This window comes from Sciurus vulgaris (assembly GCF_902686455.1).
Source record: "Sciurus vulgaris genome assembly, chromosome: 10".
Taxonomy (NCBI): Eukaryota; Metazoa; Chordata; class Mammalia; order Rodentia; family Sciuridae; genus Sciurus; species Sciurus vulgaris.
In genome coordinates, this window is record NC_136470.1 from 141,582,683 (window position 1) to 141,588,682 (window position 6,000).

The 6,000-nt window shown below is 37.8% G+C and overlaps 1 protein-coding gene across 1 annotated transcript in view; it reads right to left on the bottom strand.

The window, feature by feature from the left end:
- Positions 1 to 5,422, bottom strand: part of MBNL1 (muscleblind like splicing regulator 1) — a 218,705-nt gene extending 213,283 nt beyond the window's left edge. Inside the window, exon 1 of the mRNA XM_079100951.1 lies at positions 5,302 to 5,422. The gene's annotated coding sequence lies outside the window, so the exon portion shown is untranslated. The remainder of the gene's footprint in view (positions 1 to 5,301) is intronic.
- Between the last annotated feature and the right edge of the window lie 578 nt (positions 5,423 to 6,000).

Consider the following 6,000-nt stretch of genomic DNA (forward strand, 5'->3'; position numbering starts at 1 on the left):
GGTGAAGCCGTCAGCATCCATGGAGGACGCTGGACGGGGAGGGCAGCCACCCCGCAAGGGTGGACTGGAGAGGGGACAGCATGATTAAGGCAGCAAGAATGGTAGAAGAACTCGGAGTTCGGGAGTTCGGACAAGAAACAGAGAAACGTAAGATTAATGTCATTGAACAAGCAGCGGAGAAGCTCTCGTGTCCACAGTAGAATGGGAAGCAGAGGAGCGATGAAGCCGAGTGAGCATGAGCTTGTCATCTTCATAGGAAAGACTGACTGTCAACGCTAAATCCCAGGGCGGGCTGGTGAGCGGTTGCCATTCCACTACGGAGACCATCAAGGTCTCCCAGGCGGGACAGGTGAGCACCGTGGGCCTCCACAGGTGTCAGCATGAAAGGCCACTCACCAGGCGGGACAGGTGAGCACCGTGGGCCTCCACAGGTGTCAGCATGAGAGGCCACGTCACCTGTGCAGTGCTCTAGCAAGAAATACAGAATTGCAAGTGAATCATGACGGAATCTCACAAGCACAAAATGAGAAACGTGCTATTAAAATGGGAAAATACTACAGGCAACAGTACTCTACTGTGTATTTCAAGAGCAGCACCGATGTTTGCACCATAAAGAAAAGATAAACATGTGAGGAAATAAACAGGCTCACCCTGATTGGAACATTATTCAATGTCCATGACCTACATATGTATTGAAACATCACATGGTGGCCCGTGTGTGTGTGAGTCTTCTGTTTTATGTACCATTAGAAATAAATTTAAATTTAAAAAGTAAATTAAAAAGTGTCAGTGTTCTTTAAAATCTTCAATTTCATAAGAGACAAAGACGATATAGAAATGTTCCACGTTAGAAGAGAATAAAGGACAGGACACTCAAGATCTATGGTACCTCATCGCCACTATGGTTAGTAACATGTATGGAATTATTGAAAACTGCTAGGAAAGAAGATTTTCATTGTTATCCCACCACAAAAAAAATAAGTAGGTGGGGTAAAGCCTATGTTAATTAGCTCAAATTCCACAATATATACATGTTTCAAATACGATATGCACAGGAAATTCATGCAATTTTATTTGTCAATTAAAAATTTAAAAAGAGAGGTGGCAACTAAATGTGATAACTCATTCTAGACAGGATCATCCCCTAGAGGGGAAATCGCAATCAAGGGCATTAACAGATAAGCAACAAAACTAGAAAATGGACAAATATTAGATAAATTGCTGCACATTTGTGAGGCAGCCAATGATGAGCCACTGGTCTGTAAGGAAGCCTCTCTCTTCTGGGGAGCTGCACACAGGATGAGAGGGCCACGCCATAGTAACTTACTCTCAAGTGGCTCAGGGGAAAAGAATTATTGTTACCGGAAGAAACGGATAAAAAAAAGAGTAAGAGCGAATTAGATATCAAACGTGGTAAAATAATGAGAGCAACCACATCTAATCAAGGACAGAAAGGTATTCAAGGTATTCATTATACTTTTATTTTTCACAAACTTTTTGAGCCTGAAGTTATCCCTAAATAAAAATATTTTGAAAAATTAATAAGAATTTCTGGTGAGCTTTTTTAAAAACAACCATTGCCACCATACATATAGGATTTTTTTGTTTGTTTATTTAGAAAGCAGCCTAATTTCATGGAGAGTGTTTCTGCTACTCCTCTGATTCAGATCCGTTCACCACGGCAAAGAATAAATGCAACCGCTTAAATTCTTTTCTTGTGTAAAGTGAAAATAAAATGAATGAAAGTAAATTCATAAAATTCTAGTAATTTTATGTTTTTTTCCCAGAATCAGAACAAACTGTGGTGCTGTTTTTCAAAATTGTATTGCTATGTATTTGTTTCCGTATTACTATGTATTTGTTTCCAAAGTGAGAATAATTTTGAGAATGTGATAACTACTACTAATTTAAAAAGTTAAAGGCTTATAATAAGACATTTTTAAAGCAAAATAATACTGAGATGTGAAATTTTACAGTAGTTCATGGAGCAACATCTTTAGGCTAACTTGATTTATGATCTATTTTCCACAGTTCCAGGGTTAACTCATGATTCCAATGTCATTTCTCCTTGAATTTTGATTTTAAAATACAAACCTGGTATTTACCTAGGTAATGTTAAAAATAACAAAATATTAAATGAAAACTTATTTTTGGTATACATGTCTGATGGCAAAAAATAAAACTGCAAAGAATTTTGAAAACACTAAATCTAAGTGCCAAATTTTAGTTCATAAAAAAATAGTAAAAAACATCAATCCTGTCAGGAAAGTGATGGAAAATAATTCTGAAACACAAATAATCTACATTTTAAAGGTTAAAAAATTAGCAAACAGTATATTTAAAAGTCTATTTTTTTACAGTGCATATGTATAAGCCAAACTGCATTTCATTTATTTTTTTATGTAGAAATATTCAGAACACAAAATGGTTTTCGCTTATCTTTCACATTTGCACAAACTACTTTGCGTTTGAAAGTGAGATGCTGCTCTGCCATTGCAGGACACATTCACTCTCATGGCAGCTATTTTGTGAGCACAGTGATTTTCCTGTTTTGGGATGTATTTCTAGTGGAGTGGATATGAAAATGTAACTGTGGCACTTATTTGGAGTCACATTCATTAAGATAAATGGGTGCTCCACAGACATAGGAGGACACAAATTTGCTTTTAAAAGGCGGAAAGACCCACATTATCTCGGTTCAGAGGAGTTTTGGTTTTGAAATCAGAGCATTCCTAGTTTGTACCCAAACCATAAATTTTCTTTCAGGCGACCGACTTCCTCCTTTTCACTGGTGCAAATGGGAAAACGATGGGAAGAAGAAAAAAACAAAACAACTAAGTGAAAAATAAATGTTTCAATGTTCTCTTGAAAGTCTTGTCATTTATGTCAAAAACAAATAGCAGGCTTGTTCCCAAGTGAAATCATTGTTTGAAAAATAATGTATTTTCCTATGTGTCAGGGTGGGAGAGAGCCCTCTGTAAGCTGGTCTTCTTCCAGGGGACACTGGGAGGTCCTTCTGGGAAGCAGGAGGACACACCCACTAACAGAGAGTTGGGGCCCCCCTGGCTCTCTGCAGTCACACAGCCCTGCAGCAAGATGGCCCACAAGTCCAAGGCCAGCCATGTCCTATTAAGACAAGACCCCAGGCTTCGCCATGATGCTGAGCAGTTGTGCAGTTCCAAGTTACGTAAGACTCAAGGAAAGTTTCTGTCCTGAATGTCATTGCATGAATATACTCTCACGAAATGTAGTGAACTACACAGTTCAAAAGTCAAAATTTGTTTTTGAGCAAAAAATTATTTACAATGTATCCAATTTCACTTAAAAATGTTGGATTCAGGGCCAGGTTCTGAGTGCTTTTTTAAAATGACAGCCCATGAGAAGACACGCAATGCTAATCTTGACAAGCAAGTCCCCTCAACCGTCCCTGCATGTCCTAGAAGCTCCACCCGAGGAGCCCTCAGTTTTTCCTTCTGTAAATAGAATTTTCACAAAGAGAGAACAAATTCTGAACTCATTTTCAACAAGCTACAACTAGGCTGCTCACTCAGACCTTCGCAATTTCCAAGAACAACAGCACACCTGTCCTTCCTTCAGGACAGCATTTTCTGGGCCTCCTTGGCCTTCACTTGCAGCCCTGAGTTACAGCGGAGAGCAACGCAGGCTGCTGTCCCTGGGCCATTTCCTCAGGGCTGTTTGTCCCCCAGATAGAGCCACACCACTCTCTGTAACTTCCCCACAACACTCAAGAGTTCACCATGTCAAAATATCTCATACTCAAAATTGTGTCCATTCAGAAATACTCCATTGTTTGAAGAAAGAGACATGGGTGTTAAGAGAGGAACTAAATTAACATAAGTTCTAATGGAAGCACTGTTTAATTACTACGTGAAATGTAAAGACGAAGCTGCACAATTTTAATGGGTTTCTCACAATGATCAACAATTTTAAAATTCTTATCTAGCTAAAAATGTCAAAGTTGTGTCCATAGTTCATTTCCTGAATTTATAACACTACCAATCTGCTTTCCTTTTCCCTGTAATCGAAAGATACCAACTATTGTTATAGCATGTTACATGAAAATAGGTTTTTTTAAAAAGTGGGTACCAGGTAACGTAATACAACCAACAGGACTATGTGTTCTATTAGTTCTATTACACATTTCACAAAATTTACAAAAATGTTTTAAAAGGTAAATCCATTCATTGATGGGATAATAAGAACTTTCCTCCAGAAAGTCATGAGATTAGTCTAATTTAAAAAACAAACCATGTCAAATGAGTATTCTGATATCTTACTTGGGATATTTACTTTAACACATCTCAAACAGCGAATGTATAGTGTTCACCTCACGAGGTTTAAATGACAGAGCGCTCGGGCGAACGACTTCCACATCTGCAGGATAAGAACGGTTCACTTAAAACACCATTTTTCTTAAAAGCTGCATTCAATGAAATGCCAGGTAATGTCTTCACTGAAGTATAAAGAAACCAACAGCTTTTAAAAGGAAGATTTAAAGATTGCTGTCCCTTGAAGACAGCTGCATTACGCAGAGCTGATCTGAGCAGCCATTGTCCTGGGCTTGTCCAAACAAGGAGAAACAGTCCTGCTAGGTCCCCACCGGGATCTGACTGACAGGAGCCCTTCAGCCGAGCTTGGGCTCCAACTATTCAAATGATCTTGGTTTTCGTTCTTACTCCATTTTTAAATATTATAAATACCGATGAATCTTACTAGGAAGATCATGTCTAAAGTTAGATTTACTTATCTTATTTGGACTTTAAAATCATGCTATCTTCACAAATTACTCTTTCTAAATTTAAGTATCATCATCATATGATGATATGACAAATAAACTGAAATGTTACATTTAAAATAATTCAATGAATTTTCACGGTGGGTTAAAAAAATGTATTTTTTTCTGGAAGGTTCTGCAAAATGAACAAGAGATCCGTGTGAGAAAATCGAGGCATATTAGGGATAAACCGATGGTAGGGGAAGAAAGAAAGTTCTCTATTGTTCATCCAGAAGCCTCTTCACACACAAGAAAGAAAACATTTTGCTTTACAGGTAACATATTTGGAGATAATGATAATCTTAAAATTTTTCCAGCTTTTCAGAAGGCTGTGAATGAAATTGAAACTGTAGATTTATTAAACGTTTTCATTTCAAACATTTACTACTTCCTTGAGTGGAAGTATCAGGTCTATATAACCTATTTTGTAAACTGGTCAGCATTTAAATTGGGGTATATAAATAATAATCCAAATCACAAAATGAAAAATGCCGCTTTCTTCTTACCTCTTCGTCTTATCTAGAGCTGCTCATCAAGCTGCTGCTTCATTGGTGAGCTGAACTCCCAGCCCCTCCAGATCTGTTTCTCTACCGACCTCTTCTTTAGTCACGTTACATTTTTTTTTCCTCAGCAAAAGGATAGTGCACCAAAAGAGGAAGTTGTGAAACACCAGAGTCATTCTGCTTTATAAATTCTATGGGAAATGGTAAATTATTCACAAAGCCTACACTTGGAATCATGGAAACAGGCTATAATTTGTGCATCTATGCCTAAATAATTAATGTACATGCATATTTATCTGTTAAGCATATTTTAGAACAGTTAAGTTCTTAAAATCTATACTTGGTTAAGTAGTGCTCATGTACGTGAGGAAACATCTCCTATGTGGTTAAATGATATTAAAAAAAGCGGAAGAAAAACTATATGCAGAAGAAAACTGTGAAACCAATACATGGGGCAGGCGCTTACTTTTATATGTAGTTAATTTAAAGTCTCTGGGATGTAAACTAAATGATAATCTGACTGTAAACATCTGGGGGGAGGGAGTGCGAGAGAGAGAAAGAGAGAGAGAGAGAGAGAGAGAGAGAGAGAGAGAGAGAGAGAGAGAGAGAGAGAGAGAACCCAAGTTCAAGTGCAGTAAGTGGCCATTTTCCTGGAAACTGGTGGTGGTTTTTTTTACCTATAAGTCTTAACTTCCTTTCTCA